Consider the following 7971-nt stretch of genomic DNA (forward strand, 5'->3'; position numbering starts at 1 on the left):
ACACTCAGAGCCCTGGGGCAAGTTTTTCTTTCCGAGTTTTCCAAAGGCTGTCATTACTTTGAAAGGTGTTCAGGGAACATTTGTGGGATGAGGGTGTTATCCTATGAGGAGAGTTTAGACAGCTTGGGCAGCAAGGATAATCCAGGTAATTATCGACCGGTGAGCCTGACGTCAGTGGTAGGGAAGCTACTGGAGAAGATACTGAGGGATAGGATCTATTCCCATTTGGAAGAAAATGGGCTTATCAGTGATAGGCAACATGGTTTTGTACAGGGAAGGCCATGTCTTACCAACTTAATAGAATTCTTTGAGGACATGACAAAGTTGATTGATGAGGGAAAGGCTGTAGGTGTCATATACATGGACTTCAGTAGGGTGTTTGATAAGGTTCCCCATGGCAGGCTGATGGAGAAAGTGAAGTCACATGGGGTCCAGGGTGTGCTAGCTAGATGGATAAAAAGCTGGCTGGGCAACAGGAGACAGAGGGTAGTAGTAGAAGGGAGTTTCTCAAATTGGAGACCTGTGACCAGTGGTGTTCCACAGGGATCTGTGCTGGGACCACTGTTGTTTGTGATATACGTAAATGATTTGGAGGAAGGTGTAGATGGTCTGATTAGCAAGTTTGCTGATGACACTAAGATTGGTGGAGTAGCAGATAGTGAAGGGGACTGTCAGAGATTACAGCAGAATATAGATAGACTGGAGAGTTGGGCAGATAAATGGCAGATGGAGTTCAATCCGGGCAAATACGAGGTGTTGCATTTTGGAAGATCAAATTCAAGGGCGAACTCTACAGTAAATGGAAAAGTCCTAGGGAAAATTGATGATCAGAGAGATCTGGGTGTTCAGGTCCATTGTTCCCTGAAGGTGACAACGCAGGTCAATAGGGTGGTCAAGAAGGCATATGGCATGCTTTCCTTCATTGGACGGGGTATTGAGTACAAGAGTTGGCAGGTCATGTTGCAGTTGCATAGGACTTTGGTTCGGTCACATTTGGAATACTGTGTACAGTTCTGGTCACCACATTACCAAAAGGATGTGGATGCTTTGGAGAGGGTGCAGAGGAGGTTCACCAGGATGTTGCCTGGTATGGAGGGTGATAGCTATGAAGAGGGGCTGAGTAGATTAGGATTATTTACATTAGAAAGACGGAGATTGAGGGGGGACCTGATTGAGGTCTACAAAATCATGAGGGGTATAGACAGGGTGGATAGCAAGAAGCTTTTTCCCAGAGTGGGTGACTCAATTACTGGGGGTCATGAGTTCAAAGTGAGAGGAGGAAAGTTTAAGGGAGATATGCGTGGAAAGTTCTTTACACAGAGGGTGGTGGGTGCCTGGAATGCGTTGCCAGCGGAGGTGGTAGACGCAGACACGTTAGCTTCTTTTAAGATGTATTTGGACAGGTACATGGATGGGCAGGGAGCAAATGGACACAGACCGTCAGAAAATAGATGACAGGTTAGACAGTGGATCTGGATCAGCGCAGGCTTGGAGGGCCGAAGGGCCTGTTCCTGTGCTGTAGGTTTCTTTGTTCTTTGTTCTTTACACCCATGGAGATATACCCTATGTCCATTTTAATCCACCTCCTGATCAGATTTACCAACCTGACCACACAATCGCTCATTCCAGTATGAGCCACTCTGCACTTCCCATTTCCCTGACACAGACTCTCCTCAGAAATTCAGAAATTGCTGTGATATGATCACCTCACAAAGCAATGTTCCAGTGAAGACCGAAAAAAGTAATACTGTCTTTCACTCTGATTTACTTTCACTCTCTCTCTCTCCTTGTCCCTCTCCCAGCGTTCTATCTCTTCCCCTCACTCCCAGCTCACTGTCTCTCACTCATTGCTTGCTCTTTCTATCATTTTCTCTCTGTCACTCTGTCTTTCCTCACACCCCGCACTCATCTTTCTGTTTTTCTCCACTTTATCTCACATTCTCACCATCCTTCTATTCAGCCTATTCTTGTGATTCGCACCATTTCATTAACACTTACTGACATTACAGTACATGAGTGTTTAGGAAGAGGAAAATCAATCATGACCTGTATGAATACTGTGACCTAAACCTCTTCCCCATTTCTGACATCCCACTCCCTGCTCCCATGTGTGTGTGCAGCCCCTTGCACGGCCTGACCCAGACAGCCTTTAATATTTGCCTGTGAGATCTGGGTGTCTCTGGCTGGGCCCAGCATTTATTACTCGTCCCTAGTTGCCTCCCTTGAGAAGGTGGGGGGGAGCTGCCTTCTTGAACCGCTGCAGACCGTGTGCTGTGGGTTGACCCATAATGCCCCAGGATTTTGACCTAGTAACGGTGAAGGAACAGCGATGTATTTCCAAGTGAGGCTGGTGAGTGGCTTGGAGAGGAACTTGCAGGGGGTGATGTTCCCATGTATCTGCTGCCCCTGTCCTTCCAGATGGAAGTGGTCGTGGGTTTGGAAGATGCTTCCTGAGGAGATTCAGTGGTGGGGGGAATGGAGGTTGGAATTGGGGATATTTACTGATAATTGTGCAATCTGGGCTCACCATACAAATACTGTGACTTTAATGCCATGGGAAGGGGCCGGTCATCCTGTAATGCACAGAATGAGTTTCTGCAGGGAGTGACTCTGAACAGGGGTGGGGCTGACCACAGCTCGTTTTCAGTCTCAGCGAGATGAGTAAATGCTTCAAACAGACTCAGTTATTTCTACCTTTCCAACTCATCTCAGGGAGTCGGAAGCTACAACATAACAATGAGGGCAAAGGAATTTAATGCAATATCTCCAAATTGGTGGCAGTGTGCGCTGTGAGGAGGATGCTAAGAGGCTGATTCTGGAATCGAACCTGGGTCCCTGGTGCTGAGAGTCACTGGGCCATCCTCAAGCAAACAGTGACCGTAGGATGGTGGAATTTTAGAAATAAATTTCAGAGTGAGACATATGGGTCAGAAATAACTGTACTAAATGTAAACAAGGATAATCACACAAGAGAATGATTAGCTGGACTGGATTGGGGATTAGAGTTTAGCAGAGAAGATGACTGAAGAGCAACAGTAGTCATTCATTAAAATTGTTTAAAGAGTCACACAGAAACAAACAGCATGGGAAGAGATTCTTTGGTTCAACAAGTCCACGCTGATGTTGTCCCAACATAAACTAGTCCCACCTGCCTACACTTGGCCCATATCTCTCCAAACCCTTCCATTTCATGTACTTATCCAAATGTCTTTTGAATGCTGTAACTGTACCTGCATTCTCCACTTTCTCCGGCAGTTCATTCCACACACAAACCACTCTCTGTGTAGAAACGTTGCCCCTCATGTCCTTCTTAAATCTTTCCCCTCATACCTTAAAAATATGCCTCCTACTTTAGCACTGCCCCTCCCTGTGGAAAAGACATGCCAAATGAGTCAATCCGGGTGTTCTCCAAGCGGAAACCTTCGATGAGCTGGGAAATCTACTCCCTAATGAAGGCCAGACTTGCAGAATTCATAAAAAAACCCAGAAGAGCTGCGAATGCTGTAAATCAGGAACAAAAACAGAAGTTGCTGGAAAAGCTCAGCAGGTCTGGCAGCATCTGTAAAGGAAAATTAGAGTTAATGTTTCAGACCCAAAAACTCTGATTATTTTTCTTCACAGATGCTGCCAGACCTGCTAAGCTTTTCCAGCAACTTCTATTTTTGTGCAGCATTCATGTCAGATGACCGAGATATATACAGAAAATTTTTTTTTTTCCTTTATTCATTCACGGGATGAGGGTGTCACTGGTCAACCAGCATTTATTGCCCATCCCTAATTGTCCAAAAGGTCAGTTCAGTGTCAACCACATTGCTGTGGGTCTGGAGTCACATGTAGGCCAGGTCAGGTAAGGATGGCAGTTCCCTTCCCTGAAGGACATTTGTGAACCAGATGGGTTTTTCCAAAAATCAACAATGGATTTGTGGTCAATATTAGATCCTTAATTCCAGGTACTTACTGAACTTGAATTCCACCATCTGCCGTGGTGGGATTTGAACCCAGGCCCCCTGAACATTAACTGGGTCTCTGGATTAACAATCCAATGCTAAAACCACTAGGCCATCACCTCCTCTGACATGCACAGAGCCAGGAGAGATGCCAAGAGGCAGTACCAGTCCAAGTTTGAGCCCAAACTAACCGTGTGCACACCTGCCACCTGTGGCAAGGCTTAAACAGTGTAACAGGATACAAAATGAAGTACAGCAAGACAGCGGACAAAATCATATAACTCCCTGATGCGCTGTATGTTCGGTTCAAGCAGAATGCCAGTGGCACAGTGTCACCTGCCCCAATAGCCCCAGACCCACCAGCTCCCTCTATCACTGTGGCAGATCTGTCTTCCTGGGCATGAACCCAAGGAAAGTGATGGGCCCGGACGGTGTTCCCGGTTATGCACTCAGATCCTGTGCTGACTGGCTGGTGGAAATAGTCGCCAAAATCTTCATCCTCTCCCCCCTTTAAGCTGAAGTCCCCTCCTGTTTCTAGAAGACCACCATCATCCCAGTACCTATGAAAGCACATGCAACGTACCTTAATGACTATCCTCCCAGTGGCTCTGACCTCCATAATCATGAAGAGCTTTGAGAGGCTGGTTATGATCCACATCAACTCCAGTCTCCCCGCCTGCCTCGGTCCCCAACAGATGAAACAGGTAGACAGTAGGCGCCATTTCTCCAGCCCTGCACTCATCCCTGGTACATCTGGATTGAAGGACATCTGCCTCAAATACTTATTCATCAACTACAGCTCCGCCTTCAACACCATTATCCCCTCCAGACTGATCTCAAAACTCCAGGACCTTGGTTCATGGCTCCAACCTCTGTAACTAGATCCTCAGCTTCCTGACCCACAGACCACAATCAGTGAAGATAGACACCTGCACCTCCTCCACGATAACACTCAACACTGGAGCCCCCCAGGGATGAAACCTCAGTCCCCTACTCTACTCCCTGCACACGCAGGACTGTATTGCCAAACTCCAAACAAATGTCATCCACAAGTTTGCTGACTAACCGTGGTAGGACAGTGACCAAACAATGATGAGATAGAATACAGAAAGGGCACAGAGGGCTTGGTGATATGGTGCAATGATAACAACTTCTCCCTGAATGTCAGCAAAACAAAAGAACTGATCATTGGTGTCAGAAAGAAAGGAAGAGAACACACCCCTATCTACATCAATGGAACTGAGGTGTGAGAGGGTTGACAGTGTCAAGTTCTGAGGAGTGACGGCGACCTGTCCTGGGCTTCCCATGTAGATGCAATGGCCAAGAAGGCACAACAATGCTTCTTCTTCCTCAGGCGACTCAGGAAATTTGGCATCTCCATAATGTCCCTCACCAACTTCTACAGATGCACCACTGAAAGCATTCTGTCCAGGTGCATCACAGCCTGGTACGGCAACTGCTCTGCCCAGGACCGTAAGAAAGTACAGAAGGTAGTGTGCACAGCCCAGACCCATCACAGAAACCAACCTTCCATCCATGGACTCCATTCACACAGCTCACTGCTGTGGGAAGGCGGCCAACGTCATCAAAGACCCATCACATCCCAGTAATGATCTCCTACAGCCTCTTCTGTCAGGCAGGAGGTACAGAAACCTGAACACACACACCAGCAGGTTCAGGAATGGCTTCTTCCCGTCTGTTATCAGACTAATGAGTGGATTCTCTAACTTCAAATAACGCAGTTCATGTTAATGATGATATTGCCAAGTGCACCTCCTGTGCAGTGTAACCTGTATGCCTCACTCTTCTAACGCAGATCTGTATGCCATTGTTTGCGATGCTTTACTTGCGCTGTCCATGAAACTAATGACTACAATAAATCAAATCAAATCAAATCAGACCCTTGCTATTCTCCTTATCTATGTCCCTCATTATTTTATACATCTCTGTGACATCATCCCTCAACCTCCTACACTACAGTGAAAAACATCCCAGCCTCGGGCGGCACGGTGGCTCAATGGTTAGCACTGCAGCCTCACAGCACCCGGGACCCGGGTTCAATTCCAGCCTCAGGCAACTGTCTGTGCGGAGTTTGCACATTCTCCCCGTGTCTGCGTGGGTTTCCTCCGGGTGCTCCGGTTTCCTCCCACAGTCCAAAGATGTGCAGGCTAGGTAGATCGGCCATGTTACATTGCCCATAGTGTTCAGGGGTGTGTGGGTTATAGGGAGATGGGTCTGGGTGGGAATGCTTCAAGGGCTGGTGTGGACTTGTTGGGCTGAAGGGCCTGTTTCCATACTGCAGGGAATGTAATCTAATCTACCTTTACAACTCAAACCCTCCATTTCCAGCGACACTCTGGTAAATCTTTTCTGAACTCCCTACAATTGACTGATATTATCTCTATAGCACAGCGAGCTGAACTGGATACTGTATTCCAGAAGAGGCCTCACCAATGCCATGTACAATCTCAGAATGACTTCCCAACTCCTATCCTCAAAGGCCTGAGCAATGAAGGCAAGTGTGCTAAACACCTTCCTAACCACCCTATCTACCTGTGATGTTAATTGCAATGAATTATGTACCTCAGCCCCTAGGTCTCTCTGTTCTACAACACCACCCAGGGCCCTACCAGAAACTGTATAAGCTCTACCCTTGTTTGTGTTACCAAAATGCAATCTTTTGCATTTATCTAAACTAAACTTCATTTGCCACTCCTCTGTCCACTGGCATAATCAATCAAGATCCATTTGTAATCTTAGATAACCTTCTTCACTGTCTACTATACCACCAACTTTGGTGTCATCTGCAAACTTACTAACCATGCCTCCTATATTGTCAGCCAAATCGTTTATGTCAATGACAAACAAGAAAGAACCCATCCTTGTGGAACAACATTGGTAACAGGCCACCCATCTGAACAACAACCCTCCACCACAGCTCTCGGTCTCCTGTCATTATCAACACGCTTTGTATCCAATTGGTAAGCTCACCCTGAATCCCATGTGATCTCACCTTACCAATCAGTCTGCCATGTGGAAGATAATTCCATGCTGACTATCCCTGATCAGTCATTGTATCTCCAAATGTGTAAATCCTATCTTTCAGAATCCCCTCCAACGACTTACCCACCACCGATGTCAGGCTTGCAGATCTATAGTTCCCCAGTTTCTCCTTACAGCCTTTCTTTCTCCACAGTACAAATTGACATGAAATTTTAATTTCGTGTCTCTAAATCCTGAAGCTGAACACAAAGACGACCTCTTTGATCTTTAAGGGGGACCTTTTTTTACTCATTCATAGGACATGGGTGTCACTGGCTGGGCCCAGCATTTATTGCCCATCCCCAGTTGCCCCTTGAGAAGGTGGGGGTGAGCTGCCTTCTTGAATCTCTGCAGTCCTCCTGCTGTGGGTTGACCCACAATGTCCCTTAGGAAGGCAATTCCAGGGTTTTGACCAGCGACGTTATCCTCTCCCTAATTGCTCTTTTGCTCCTAATTTACATAAAGAATCTCTTTTGATTATAGATAGAACATCGAACATAGAAAAGTACAGCACAGTACAGGCCCTTCAGCCCATGATGTTGTGCCGTGGAATAATCCTAATCCAAAAATAAAATAGCCTAACCTACATTCCCCTCAATTCACTGCTGTCCATGTGCATGTCCAGCAGTCGCTTAAATGTCACGAATGACTCTGCTTCCACGACTACCACTGGCAAACTATTCCATGCGCTCACAACTCTCTGGGTGAAGAACCTCCCTCTGACATCTCCTCTATACCTTCCTCCTAACACCTTAAAACTATGACCCCTCGTGGCAGTCAATCCTGCCCTGGGGAAAAGTCTCTGGCTATCGGCTCTATCCATGCCTCTCATTATCTTGTACACCTCGATCAGGTCACCTCTCTTCCTCCTTCTCTCCAGAGAGAAAAGTCCGAGCTCAGTCAACCTCTCCTTGTAAGACAAGCCCTCCAGTCCAGGCAGCATCCTGGTAAACCTCCTTTGCACCCTCTCCAAAGCCTCCAC

The sequence above is a fragment of the Stegostoma tigrinum genome, chromosome 7 (genome assembly GCF_030684315.1).
Source record: "Stegostoma tigrinum isolate sSteTig4 chromosome 7, sSteTig4.hap1, whole genome shotgun sequence".
In the NCBI taxonomy this organism is placed as follows: Eukaryota; Metazoa; Chordata; class Chondrichthyes; order Orectolobiformes; family Stegostomatidae; genus Stegostoma; species Stegostoma tigrinum.